Source organism: Polypterus senegalus, chromosome 9, assembly GCF_016835505.1.
Source record: "Polypterus senegalus isolate Bchr_013 chromosome 9, ASM1683550v1, whole genome shotgun sequence".
NCBI classification, from domain to species: domain Eukaryota; kingdom Metazoa; phylum Chordata; class Cladistia; order Polypteriformes; family Polypteridae; genus Polypterus; species Polypterus senegalus.
The window spans coordinates 113,266,385-113,281,656 of record NC_053162.1 but is presented as its reverse complement, the minus strand read 5'-3'; the positions used below and the strand labels follow the sequence as shown (position 1 = coordinate 113,281,656).

Genomic DNA, 15,272 nt, shown 5'->3' with positions numbered 1-15,272 from the left:
AAATGTAGGATGGCAGGAAATGTTGAAAACATAGTTAAAAAAATTTTTTTCATGTTATAGTACTAATGAAAATATTTTGACATCTAGTGTAATAATTTAATCTAATTTGTGAAGACTGAAGTCCAAATATCAAATAAACACTTTCTCAAAATTTACAAGTATAACAAAAGAAATTCAAGAATATAACCAAAAAAAAGAAATCGGGTTAGGATACAATGCTGACAAAACCATTTGTGTGGTGCCGCGGGAAGAACTGCTGACTCATAATCAAGAGGTAGCAGGTTCGATTCTAGGCTCTTCCTACATTTACTGTTTTGAGTAGTGAGCTGCTGTTATTGTTACTATTATACAATAAAACATACATTTGATTTGAGTCTGTAACAGCCGGTGTAAATTTATGGTACGTGTAAAGGTTACTGTTTTTTTTTTTGTTCAGTTTTATTCTCTCAGTCATGCTCATGCTCCCACCGATCTGACACTTCTGTTTTCAAATAAAGATGTGCTATAACAGAGGTGAACTCAGATAAGGATGAGGGTTCTACATCAGAAAAAGAGAACAGAAGCCCCCTCTGCAAGAAACGTCCACTAACACATAAGAACAACGTAGCTGCACCAGGTGTAAAGATGAAAGATGGCACCATTTGAATGCGGCAACAGGTTGGCCGTCATCCTGCCAGAGAATCTGCCATATGCATGTCCTTCAATGAAACAGCAGGGCTTAAGGTAAGGGCCAAGGTATCGTGCAGAGTCCCGTATGTGAAAAACATTTATATGTTACTTATATAAATGCCACATCAAATGTTGTTTACCTATGTTTATTTACTAATCTTACTACAGCACGAAGTCACAAGTAGATTGCAATGTAGGCATGCTGCCAAAGTAAAAGTGCAATACCATCAGTTAAATGCCACGCAGCTTCCACCTGCAGCTATAGACTCTTCAGTATGCAAGCGACTCTCCACACTGGTGTGCCCAAAAAAAGAAGGCTGGCTGCATTCTCAGTACCATTGCTTGTGTACTGAAATGTCAGCCTGGCACTTACAGATCTGAACACTAGCGTGGAGAGTTGCTCGGGCACTGAAGCGTCTATAGCTGTAGGTGGAAGCTGCCGTCACACTTTTCGTAACTGATATTTTCTTGAGTAAGGTGTGGCATTGCACATGTACTTTGTCAGACTGCCTTTGTCGATCACACACAGGAAGCTCTGCAGTCTACTTGTGACTTTATGCTGTAGAAAGATAAGTAAATAAATATAGTACAGTCTCGATTATCCAAGGTAATGTGGACTGAGGCCACCTCAGATAATCAAAAACTCTGATAATACGGAAGGCTTATGTGCAACATAAATTTCGACAAAAATATTTCCATGCCTTGCCACTGTACAACATACACATAATTACATATATTTAAACAACTTTCATCTATTTGCAGTTCCCACTTCTTTTCTCTAATATCTTGTAGGCGGTAACATAATATCCATTGGCACGGTATCCTTCAAGTTTAAACAAGTAAATATTAAATTAAAAACCAGATAAAACAACTAAAACTTAATTACACTACATTTATATCTGATTTAAAATTGTGACGATATAACTTCTTTCATACTCAATTTTAAAATTTTTCTTCTAAACTTATCCAAAAAAGTCTCTGACCGTCATTTGTTTAGCTGCTTTTCCCCACTTCTTTGCTGCTGCATTCTGTAGGCACCTCAGCAACATAAGATCAGCAGGAGTGGTATCTTCCTGTTGTTTGACATAAAGGAGAGCTGTCTTGATAGTATGTAGACCCTGCATATGTGATATATATCTACAACTTCTGCACACTCTTTATCCTCCCCATCATCGCTTTAATCTTTTCCCTCATTGAATAATTTCATTATAATGCCATCAGTAACTTCCTGCTGTTCATCATCATTCATCCAATCTTTAATATCGTTTGAAGTTAGTGCTTCGATAAGGGAGGGTTATGGCTAATGTCCCATGCTTCCACCAACCAGGAAATAACATCTTTTATGTTTATTTTTTTAACACTCTCAGTAACACTTTTGCCATTCTCAAGGTCTTCAGGGAGATTTTTAAAAGTTGCCATCTATAGTTTTGTTTCAAAGTTTCCAGTACACCTTGATCTAGGGACAGAATAAGTGAAGTGACATTAGGAGACAAAAAAAGAGCCCTGATGTCACCAAAAACTAGTTTGCCTTCGTCTGGGTGGGATGGAGCATTGTCTAGTATTAGAAGTGCTTTATGTGGAAGATTTTTCTAATTCAAAAATGTATTATGCTTCGAACAAAGTCTTCATTAAACCATTTTGTAAATAAAATTGAATTGAATCATGCGCTTCTTTGATATATATATTTAACTGGCAGATTATTTAAATTTACATTTTTTAAGGCTTTGGGTTTCTTTGATTTTCCTATGAGAGTTAATTTAAGTTTATGTACTTGATGCATATGAACAGACCAATACTGTCACTCTCTCCTTGCTTTGCTTGTACCCTGGTGCTGATTTTTCTTCTCTTGCTGCAAGTGTTTTGGTTGGATTTTATAATTTATGCCCGTTTTAACACAGTTGTAAATTTTATCAAGACTTAAATCTTCTTTCTCTTTAATCTGCACCACTTTAGCAGTTTATCTATTTCCTCAGTACATGCTGACAATTTCTTCCCAGTAATCCCTTTTTTTCCACCGGTCCAACCAATCAACTCTAGCCATGAATTCTTCTTCCCCTTCTTTGAAATGCTTATGAAATTCTAAAGTTTTAGCTTGTAATATCAGTCTAGAAATTGGGCTGCCTTTTTCTCTCAACTGACTAAACCACAAAAACAGAGTTTGTGAGTTTTTTTCAAATTCTCCTTTCTTCATTGTTTTTCTTTCTGTATTTTCACATCTTACTGAAGCTCTTTCTAAACACCATTTTTCAATTTCCCCTTTTTTTCTCTTCCAGTCACCTGCTGTCACTTCACTAATGCCCAAGTCACTAGACACTTATTTTATTGCTTCTCCCTTCTCCAAGTGCTTAACTGCATCCCACTTCACCTCTAAGGGCACAACAACACGCTTCAGTTTCTCACTCATGATAACTTTTACTTTGCAGCTTAATAACTTTAAAAATTGAATGAATTACAAAATATTGTACAAAAATACAACATTCTGTACGTAGAACTGCGGCTTAGTTAACACACAACAGATGACTACTGAAGCTACGGCTACACTAAAGGCTATTTCCAGTGATAAATGGCATTGAGTGCGTGAGTGAAAAAAATGGAAACTTTGCGCACCCAGGTCATTTCATACAAAGAAATTTAGGCAGTTATGGATTAATCTGATCCTTGTTAAAAAGGTAATCAGTTTGTGACAATGTAAGGATAAAATAGTGCTGTGAATCCCAGTGTATATGAAGATCGAATCCATTGCCGAAGTCCAACATTCATTTGCATGAGTTGAACTGGCTTGGTACAGCCGCAGCATAGATTTCTGTACCTCAGGTTATACGGAACCTCTGTAAATCAGGACTTGTACTGTATAGGTAAACAACACTCGCTGATACATTTATATTAGAACATTAGAACGCTCTAGACGAGAACAGGCCATTCAGCCCAACAAAGCTCACCAGCCCTATCCACTTGTTTCCTCCAAGAAAACATCAAGTCGAGTTTTGAAAGTCCCTAACGTCTTACTGTCTACCACACTACTTGGTAGCTTATCCCAAGTGTCTATCGTTCTTTGTGTAAAGAAAAACTTCCTAATGTTTGTGCGAAATTTACCCTAAACAAGTTTCCAACTGTGTCCCCGTGTTCTTGATGAACTCATTTTAAAATACAAGTCTCGATCCACTGTACTAATTCCCTTCATAATTTTAAACACTTCAATCATGTCACCTCTTAATCTTCTTTTGCTTAAACTGTAAAGGCTCAGCTCTTTTAATCTTTCCTCATAATTCAACCCCTGTAGTCCTGGAATCAGCCTAGTCGCTCTTCTCTGGACCTTTTCTAGTGCTGCTATGTCCTTTTTGTAGCCTGGAGACCAAAACTGCACACAGTACTCAAGAACAGGCCTCACCAGTACATTATAAAGGTTGAGCATAACCTCCTTGGACTTGTACTCCACAGATCGTGCTATATAACCTAACATTCTGTTAGCCTTCTTAATGGCTTCTAAACACTGTTGGGAAGTTGATAGCTTAGAGTCCACTATAACTCCTAAATCCTTCTCATAAGGGGTACTCTCGATTTTCTGACCGCCCATTGTGTATTTAAACCTAATATTTTTACTTCCTATGTGTAATACTTTACATTTACTGACATTAAATTTCATCTGCCACAAATCTGCCCAAGCCTCTATGCTATCCAAGTCCTTCTGTAATGATATAACGGATTCCAAATTATCTGCTAATCCACCTATCTTGGTATCATCTGCAAACTTAACAAGCTTCTTACTTATATTCCTTACTAAATCATTTATATATATTAAAAATAGCAGCGGCCCTAGCACTGACCCCTGTGGAACACCACTCTTAACATCGGCCAGTTCTGATGAGGTTCCTCGCAACATCACCCTCTGCTTCCTGCGTCTGAGCCAATTCTGCACCCATCTAAAAACATCACCCTGAACTCCCACTTTTAACTTGATGCCCAACCTCTCATGTGGCACCTTATCAAATGCTTTCTGAAAGTCCAGATAAATAATATCATAAGCTCTACTTTGATCATATGCTTTTGTTGCAACCTTATAGAATTCCAACATGTTAGTAAAACACGACCTCCCTCTTCTGAACCCATGCTGACTGTTCAGAATAACTCCTGTCCTTGCCATGTGTTGCTCAATCTTATCCTTAATAATTCCTTCCATTAATTTTCCTGTGATGCATGTTAAGCTTACTGGCCTATAGTTGCTTGGATCTGCCCTGTCACCCTTTTTATATAATGGGATGACATTTGCCATTTTCCAGTCCTTCGGAATCTCTCCAGTACTCAGTGACTTCCTAAAAATGTGTTAAGGGTTTATATATGTACTCACTAGCCTCCTTAAGAACACAAGGATAAATATTATCTGGGCCTGGGGCCTCATGTATAACGCCGTGCGTAGAACTCGCACTATAACATGACGTAAGCACAAAAGCCGAAATGTGCTTACGCACAGAAAAATCCAGATGCAGGAATCTGTGCGTACTCCAACTTCCACGTTCTTCCACTATATAAATCCCGATCAGTGTGAAAATTTAACGCTCGTGCACGCGCTTTATGTAACACCCTAACTCCTCCCAGAATTACGCCTCTTTGAATATGCAAATCAATATAAATCACCGTTAAGCTCAGGTGAAAAGACAATGGGAAAAGCACGGGAGAAAATATAACGATTTCAGCGAATACCAAGTGGAGGAAAAGGAAAAATATACTATTTGTTTAATTAAACCGTGGTATAATCAACAAAAGGAAGTTGATCAAGTGACATAGCGTGTTGGAGAAACTTGAAAGCTCAGATATCAGTCGCCGTGAAAAGGCGAGTCGTAGCCTACTGTCTGAGTGTCATATGAAAGCTTTTTAGGGTACAGAGAAAAAAAAGGCACAGTGGGGAAAAAAAGCACGAAATGTCAACTTCAATCTCGAAATTTCCACTTTAATCACGTAGTTTATTTTGTCATTAAAGTAGAACATCATAAACGTCATTTTAAAATCATTTACTTAACCAGTTTCTCAAATCACATTGTAATTAAAGTAGCACGTTAAATGCTTTGTTTTGTATTTGATCTTCTATGTGATCCATTACATTCGTGATATTACAGCTCTCTGAATAACTAAAATACTGTGATGTATACGTGATATCATTAAGAGTTAAAGCACGTTATTAAACATGGGTTTTACAGCGCAGCGATTGTACACGACCATCGATGAAATAATTTATTGCAGCAGTATCAGGGGCGGCTCTAGGTTTGTGGTGGCACTGGGCAGAAAAAGAATCGGTGGCTCCTTCGCCCGCCAATGTCAGTGAGGTAGCTTATGCACGGCGGATGGCCACGTCCGTTGCAGACACTAGCTGCCTCGTGCTCATGACACAAGCATTTAACTTTTGTCGAAATTTGCCGCTGCACTTTTAGCTGTGCCGTTATTTTCTCTTTCTGTTTTATATTCAATATGTATTGGCGTGGCCACCCATGCAGTTCTTGCTTTTCTTTCTCCAAGTAACCGATTGCCACACAATCAGCTCTGTAATAGATGTTAAGCCATCTGTAAACTTAGTGCTGATTCTTTAAAAAGTTTAAGGAACATTGAAATATCTTCGTAGTACATGTTTAATTATTCTATGCTTCACGCCAGTCCCAGTGAAGAATATAGATTATTTAAATGAAGTTAAAGTTTTACCTGTATAATATAATAAACATATTTTGCTGCATTTCATCTTAAAAATGATATTGTCATCATATGTAAATACGCGCTTTATAAAGTGGCGCAGGTTGTGTAACATTATAACTGTAGTGCAAGTTTACAGTGAGGTAATTGTACTTATAAGTACAAACAGTTTTACAAGGAGCAGTAATTGAGTGCGTTTATAGTTCTTGGGATGAAACTGTTTCTGAACCGCGTGGTCCGTACAGGAAAGGCTTTAAAACATTTTGCCGTGGCTGAGGTAGCGTGTGCCTGATGCTGTATACTGATAATTCTCTTTCCGAACAGCTGCTGCTGTGATTCACACTCAGATACAGTGATATAAATACTCCGAGTGCTGCAGTGAGAGTAATATGGAAAAAGATGATCCGCTGTGGCAACTCCTAACGGGAGCAGTTGAAAGAAGAAGGTGCAGTGAGAGTAACAACGCTAAAGCAGTTATGGTATTTGGAATACTATGGCTATTCCCTGGACCATTATATTGTTACAAGTTAATTACAATCAGATGCGTTACAATAATAAACAATATGCGGTTAGTTTCAGTGTATTTATAAAGCTGCGTCAGGAAAATAATGAGTAACCACACAGGAACAGTAGCACTGCTTTGACGCTGGGTCCCGCCAGTCTGCAAAACCGAGCGGAGAACTTGCGTACGACAAGGTATGAGGTACCGTGGAAAAGTGCGTGGTTTTACGCCAAGTGTAGGTTTTATACATCGCGATTTGAACGTGGAAAAGTTCTTACGCAACATTTCTGTGCGTACGCACCGTTTATACATGAGGCCCCCGGTGATTATATAATATTATATAATAATATTATATACCTGGTGATCTATATAAGTAACATATAGATTTTTTTCATATAAAGACCATCAACAAACAAAATTGCAAGCAGAACTTTGGACAATACCTTTGTGAGCTCTGTAAGCCTTGCTGTTTTGCATATGGCAGATTCACTGGCAGGATGATGGCCAACCTGTTGCTGCATCCCAACGGTGCCATCTTTCACCTTTACACCTGGTGCAGTAGAGTTGTTCTTATGTGTGAGTGGACGTTTCTTGCGGCAAGGGCTTCTGTTCTCTTTCTCTGATGTAGAACCCTCATCCTCATCTGAGTTCACCTCTGTTATACCATATCTTTATTTGAAAACAGCAGTGTCAGACCGGGGGGAACATGAACAATACTGAGAGAATAAAACTGAATTAAAAAAGAAAAAAACACTAACCTTTACAAGTACCATAAATTTAAACTGGCTGTTACAGACCCAAACCAGAAAGAGAACAGACGCCCTCCCCACAAGAAACGTCCACTTACATATAACAACAACGCAGCTGCACCAGGTGTAAAGGCAAAAGGTGGCACCGTTTGGATGCAGCAAGTGGTCTGGCATCACCCTGCCAGTCAGTCTGACCCACACCTGTCCTTCAACGAAACAGTATGGCTTACAGAGCTCACAAACGTATTGTGCAAAATCCTGTTTGTATTTAAGTTTTGTGATGATCTTTACATAAGAAACATTTATATATTACTTAATAAAAGCCACATCGAATGCTATTTATCTTGATTTATTTACTTATCTTCCTACAAGTCACAAGTAAACTGCAGAGTGTCCTGTGTTTGATCGACAAGGACACACTGACGCAGTACATGTATGCTGAAGTGACTTTAGTGATCTTTTCCTGAATAAGATCAAACACAGTTGCGTAGGGTGTGACAGGAGCTTCCACCTGCAGCTATAGACTCTTCAGTACGCAAGCGACTTTCCATGCTAATGTTTAGCTCTGGACAGTGTATCTGCTCAAAAAAGAAGTCTGACTGCATTCTCGTACCATTGCTCAGGTACTGAAGTATCAGCAGGCATTTTTTGTGGCATTACACGTGTAACTTGTGAGCATGCCCTTGTCGAAAATAATAAAAGTGCTTTTATCAGACATTAGCATTTCAGATTTTGACTGTGGTGAATCCAAACTTTTTCCCCCAAAAGAAATGATGGAAATTTCATAAGCAAACACAAATTTGACATCCGTCTAGAATTCTTAACAATTTTCAGATTTTATTTCACTAAAGTGACTTTTTAGAAGAAACGGGTCTTTTTTCAGCGCACATGTCTTTACTAGTGGTTGTGCAACTACAAATATGATATTCTTTTGAGGGTTAAAGGACAAGAGATTTTTTCATTTTTAAAGTAGAAATGAACATAAGTTTTTGGCAGTGTTTAATGGTCCAACTTACAGTACAATACAATTTATTTTTGTATAACCCAAAATCACACAAAGAGTGCCACAATGGTCTTTAACAGGCCCTGCCTTTTGACAGCCCCTCAGCCTTGACTCTCTAAGAAAACATGAAAAAACTCCCCAAAAAAACCCTTTTAGGGAAAAAATGGAAGAAACCTTGGGAAAGGCAGCAAAGAGAAGCCCCTTTACAGGTAGGTTGGGCATGCAGTGGGTGTCAGAAAAGGGGGTAAATACAATACAATATACAAAACAGAACATGAGTAATCCTCAATACAATATAATACTCCAATAGAAATATTACAAGTACAGAACAGAATTCAACAGTAGATAATATTACATAATATGATTTGGATTTGTTCATAGTCCTGGAGACCTCAGCCATAAAGCTACCTCCCCCTATTGGCAATTCCACAGCTGAACCAGTGCTGGGCCAGCCAACCCAATGAAAGGACCCTTCTACCCGACAATTCCTACAATCCTCCATCAACTTCATTGTATCAATCACAAAACTATAAAGTTAACTAACAAAGACATTTGTATATGCAGCTGCCCAATAAATCATGAGTCCTACAAAATAATTCAGTTAATAGGTACACCCAAATGGTATTTAAAAATAAGTTTTCTCATACAATACGTAACATTATCTCCCAGTTAAATGAAAAATACAGCTGTATCATTCTTCTTTCATTTTTTTTTTTGTTCTTTATTTCACCTTATACAATTTCTTGTATTAGGAATTTGTTAGTTTTCGCATACCCCTTTGGGTCAGAGCACAGAGTTAGCCATTGTACAGTGCCCCTGGAGCAATTACAGGTTAAGGGTCTTGCTCAAGGGCCCAGCAGAGTAAGATCTCTTTTGGTAGTGACGGGGATTCGAACTGGCAACCTTCTGGATACCAGCACAGATCCTTAGGAGGTAGACTGGCCCAAGCCTCAATCCAGTTAATTTATTCTGCCCCATAACAGAATAGGTTTACTGTTATAACTATTTTTGCAGTGTAGTGCAAACTGGGGACTTTGCCTCACAAACAGGCTAATAACTATTAAGCTCCTTTGTCACTGAGGCATCAAATAACTTTTGGGTTCCCAGAGCACTGTCAGCAGTACTGTTAGACGTGTGGTGTTGGCCTTCTTTAGGCATTGTAACTTTTACAGCAACTTGAGTAGTGGGTGACACTGTAAGAATATAAGCTGACTATACCACCTCTTATTCAATTTGCTTTTAAGGAATTGTTTGGTTCTGCTGAGGAAGATGTTTAATCAAGATATGTTTTCATTCCTGTGCAACTCTAGTGTAAGCAGGAGTTCATGTCATGTTTTTATAAAGTTTATTGATTTTTAAGGGAGGAGGGAGGAGAAATAAGTATGATTGAAAAAAGTGTTCTTGTGTAGCTCAGTGCTGTATCTTTGCCGTTGTGTTATAAAATAAATAAAAATACAATTGGCAAGTAGTCCACAAACTACTGACTATCTCTGTGTGCCTTCCCAAACATCAAGGACTCAGTGTGTTGTGCTATTGAGGTTTCCAGAAGCCAAGAAGCAGTGATGGCAAATTCTGGTAAGGAGAATAGCAGACTACTCTCATTCACTCTTTCCCTGGTGACAGCAGCGGTTGGTTAAGTTTGTAAACATTAATTTGCATTTCTGTAAACAGTGTGGATATTACAACTATTGCTTTAGTGACTACTGGTGTCAGTTTTACAAGTTGAGCTCAATGCTGTATGCTGGTGCACGTTTTACCGAAACATGTTGGATGACAAGCAACAACCTGCTGTTATTATGCACCAAAGAGCTGGCGGCGATACTGTGAACGTGCAACTGCTGTTTAATGTCGAGTTGCCTCCACCCTTCAGCGGTGATGGATTTGAGCCATTTACTTCATGGATACAACAATTAGAAGTAGCTCTGGATTTTTTAGCTGCTCCATTAGAAAAGGCGAAGCTTCTCTCCACAAAGCTCAGTGGTGCAGTGTTTTCATACTGGCAAAGCCTTTCCCCTGATGTAAAGGCTGACTAAGCATTGGCTAAAGCTATTTTGAGCACCGTTTTTGGAAGACAGCAGTTTTTGGCCATATTTCAAATTTCAAACATACTTGAAAGCTCGTCCTCACAGACCTGCAGAACCAGTAGAGCAGTGTTGGGCAAAGTCAGTCCTGGAGGGCCACAGTGGCTGCAGGTTTTTGTTTCAACCCAGTTTCTAAATTAGAAAATAATCCTTGCTAGTAATTTGGGTTGTTAGTGCTTTAACTCTGCTATGTCAGGTCAGGTCTCATATCCTAGATTTTTTTTCCTTTCTCAGGACATGATCCAAATGATTTGAAGTCTAAAATGGATGAGTAATTCTCAGTCCTTCACTCTTTTCTCTTCATTTGTCTTCCAAGTGTTTTGTTTAAACAAATACACACAGGTGTACATGGAAACAAGCTAAATGGAGAAACGCTGGTTTCTTTTTGTCTAAGTGCTAATAAGGATCAATTAAAAGCCGAAAATATAGCTTTTTAAACCTAAAATAAGCAATAAGGGTTCATAATCTTAACGAGTGAGACTAAAATAATAGTAATAAGTGCTTTTTATTAAGCTGTTGGGTTGGAACAAAAACCTGCAGCCTTTGTGGCCCACACTGTTGCCCACCCATGCATTAGATGTTTATGTAGTAGACTTGGCTAACCTAGTCACTGAAGTTTTTCCTCAATATACTGCTGATGCTCAACACTGTGAAATTTTTAGATGGTTTGTGTCAGGATTAGATCCTCTTCTTCAACTACAAATCCATGAGCATGGTGCAGTGACACTGGATGCTGCTTTGAAAATAGCAAGGCAATATGAACGTGCTCAGTTAGCTCTCAGCATAGCTACTTCTTCAAATGTCATGCAAGTGACTGTCACACAAAACAATTCAGACAGCCCTGCTGCTGATTCTATAAATTACTTAGTTGCTGCTATTGCTGACTTACATGAGTTACAAGTCTAATAAATGCTATACTGATGCGAGACTGGCCAAACTCACACAGCAGTTTTCTGACCTTAAACACCGAGTGAAAGGAATAAGGAGCACATCTCATGCCTGTGGAATGACAGATCTTTCCTGCTGCACTGGTCATAACTCAAAACAACAGAACTACCTTCAGTGCCACTGCCAGGACTAGTACAGTTCTACCAAAAACTCATCCACAGGAAGAAGTCACTCTCTGTATGATGACATCTGTACACTATATTTCCAAGCTTCATCACCTCATTGTTAAACTTACTCTGATGATGACTGCTTTCCTCAAAATGGTGATTCCTGCTCTTGATGACATCAAAGCCAATCCCCAGCCTCTCAGCACCCAAAGCTCTACCGTTTCTAAACCAATCACTATTCTCCCTCCAGGTACTGTTATAATAATTCATCTGTCTGATCTCCTTCGGGTAAGCGCAGAGCACATACTGCAACACATTTTTTTAACTCTGATTATATTGACAGACCCCATAGAGCTTCTTCCTCATTAACAGGTCCCCTCTACAGACAAAATAGACACTCCTCATCCACTATGTCACAACACCAGAGACATCCTTTGGACAGCTATCACACACCTCCCACAAGATGGGTGCATTTTTCTACATCAGACAACACACTATCTCCCTCTAAACATATTCAGGAAAACTATTAGAAGCTGGCATTGAGGACAAAATGTCAGCTTCTACTCATGTGTCGGTCCACCCACATACAGTTGATTCTAATGCATACATCAGCCCTACGTCATTTATACAACTCACAATAGCGGGAGCTCATTTCCATACTTTAGTGGACACTGGCTGAAGTCTCTCGCTGATCTCAGATGACTGCTGCAGATCTATTCCAACACTATCCACCCAACCCATCAGTAAGACTTGTCCTTGCTACCTCTGTAACTGAGCACTTCTTGGATATGTTGGGATCTGTAACTGCCCTGTACATATATTGGAGACATTATGTTTTCTCATGTTTTTCATGTGGTGTGTTCTTTCAGCCACCCTATAATTTTAGGATGGTATTTTCTAACCCAGCATCATGTGACCTTGAACCTGCTGCATGCACTTTTGTCAGTGTACGACACCACAGTGGCTCTTTCTTCCCCTCAAAATCTTGTCCCAGTACACTGTGCCGTCACCACTGTCCCAGCTTTGTCAGAAATGGCAATTGCAGTCTCTGTTATGGGAAGCTTCATCCCATGTCAATATATTTTTTGGCATTACAGAACTACACCACTCCCCTATGCTGTCATTAGGTGTTGCTAAAACACTAACATCAGTAAACAATGGGAGAGGCTTTGTCAGAGTTGTTAATCCATCCACAGACCCTGTTTCCTTCAATGAAGGATGCCCACTAGACCAGCTGTTCTCCAATATAGGCCAGGGCCATGAGGAATACACCTCAGTGCCAGCAGTTACTGCTAGTAATGCTTCTAATGAAGCACTGACACAAGTGGACATATCTGAAACAAATTTGTCCACCGCAGAAGTAATACAACTTGAAACTTTACTAAGGGACTATTCAGATATTTTTAGCTCACATCCTTATAATTATGGTAGAACAAACCTGATCACCCATAGTATCCATACGGGGGATGCTAAGCCAATCAAATTACATCTGTATAGAGTTTCCCTTGCAACACAGGCTCTATTACAACAGGAAGTTGAGAAGCTTCTGGAGCATAATATTATTGAGGAGTCTCATAGTCCATGGTCGGCTCCAGTCACATTAGTTTGGAAAAAGGATGGTACCCAAAGATTTTGCGTTGATTATTGTCATCTTAATGCAGTTACTGTTAAAGACTCTCACCCACTTCCTAGGCTATGTGCTTCCTGAATATTTAGTATTATTAAACGTACTGCAGGATATTGGCAAATTCCACTTCGCCCAAGAGACAAGGAGAAAACCGCTTTCGTACACTAAGAGCTCATTTATACTTCATGCTCAGAACACGTACGCGCGCACAGATCATGGCTGCCACGTGTTCCCAGCGTTTATTTGACACATCCTCTGACCACGTCCTCAGAAATTAACGCAATGCATGCGCGAGTTGCAGTACCAGCAAACATGATGTCAGAGTCTCTGTTTACTATCTACATGTGACAGAAAGTCACTTTGAGGATCCTCTGGGATTATTGTGCATACTTTGATGTTTGAATGGTTCAATGCGGTGAAGCAAAATGCCAACATACAAATGCATTTGTGGTGGTTTTATATTCAAGCATCGCATATTCCCCAACATAATGACACGATACATTTTAAAAGTCTCACATGCCATCTTCTTTTTTTTTTTTTTTTTTTTGCACCTTCACAACGGCATCAGAATGTACAGCACTGCAAAAAATTAAGAACATGGTGAAAAGGTCTATTTTGTGATTATAGTGGAAATTTCGGCTTTAAACTCAAAATGTCCATTTTAACCTTGTAGTTTACTTTATCATTAAAGTAAACCATTGTAACTGTCATACTAAAACCTACCCAGTTGTTAACTGTTATGTGCTTCTGGGGCTTCCTCCTGACCTGACAGCAGCGTCAAGCAGCAATAGATCACCATACAGAGCACATAAAATTTATAATATTCCAACTCTCTGCACATTTAGAATCCTTAGATTTATACTTATTATCACTTTCATGATGAAATGCATTAAAGTATGTATGTTACATTTTACAAGTAAATCGTTAACTTTATTTAAATAAAGAATACTTTTAATAATTACACATATGGGTACAGCATATAGTAGCAGGGTGGTAGTGCTGTTGTCTAGCAGGGAGTCACGTTGCTGGTGTTCCCTGCCTGGAGTTGACATGTTTCCCTGGTGGGTTTTCACAGTGTGCTTCAAAGACATAAAGGTTTGAGGATTTGGTGACGCTAAAATGACGCTAGTGTATGTGTGTACTTACAGTATATTCACCTTGCAATGATGTGATGACCCGTCCAGGGATTGTCTCTGCCTCGTGCTCGATGCTAGCTGGAATGGGTGCACACCTGGATTGATGGGTTTAATCATTAAACATCCATCCTTTTCAGAGATATTGTGGCAAGGTGTCCTCAGAATTTAATGGGTGTTTTAGTCAATTCACAACACAGCAAAGTCGAACCTGTTCTCACCGTGATGATATCTCGCACTGCCACCTGGTGGAATCTTCCACATTTACGCAAAGTACATGCACAAGTGGGTGGCACGGTAGCGCTGCTGCCTCGCAGTTAGGAGACCTGGGTTCGCTTCCCAGGTCCTCCCTGCATGGAGTTTGCATGTTCTCCCCGTGTCTGTGTGGGTTTCCTCCGACAGTCCAAGGACATGCAGGTTCGGTGGATTGGCAATTCTAAATTTGCCCTAGCTTGTGCTTGGTGTGTGGGTGTGTTTGTGTGTGTCCTGCGATGGGTTGGCACCCTGCCCAGGACTGGTTCCTGCCTTGTGCCCTGTGTTGGCTGGGATTGGCTCCAGCAGATCCCTGTGACCCTGTGTTCGGATTCAGCAGGTTGGAAAATGGATGGATGGATGGACGTGTACAAGTACAAACAGTACAACACTTGCATAGCAGTAGCTGGAGCATGCGTTGTGTCACATGAAGTATAAACCTCGACTAAAGCAAGCTTTAATATCCCAACTAGGGAATCCATTCCTGGACGGGTTTATCTATTCCCGGTAATTCGGGAATCCAGC

General features: G+C 39.6%; 1 protein-coding gene across 2 annotated transcripts in view; it reads left to right on the top strand.

Annotated features, from left to right (window-relative positions):
* The window catches only part of slc7a9 (solute carrier family 7 member 9), a 224,403-nt gene that overhangs the window by 60,675 nt on the left and 148,456 nt on the right, over positions 1 to 15,272 (top strand). The window lies entirely within an intron of this gene.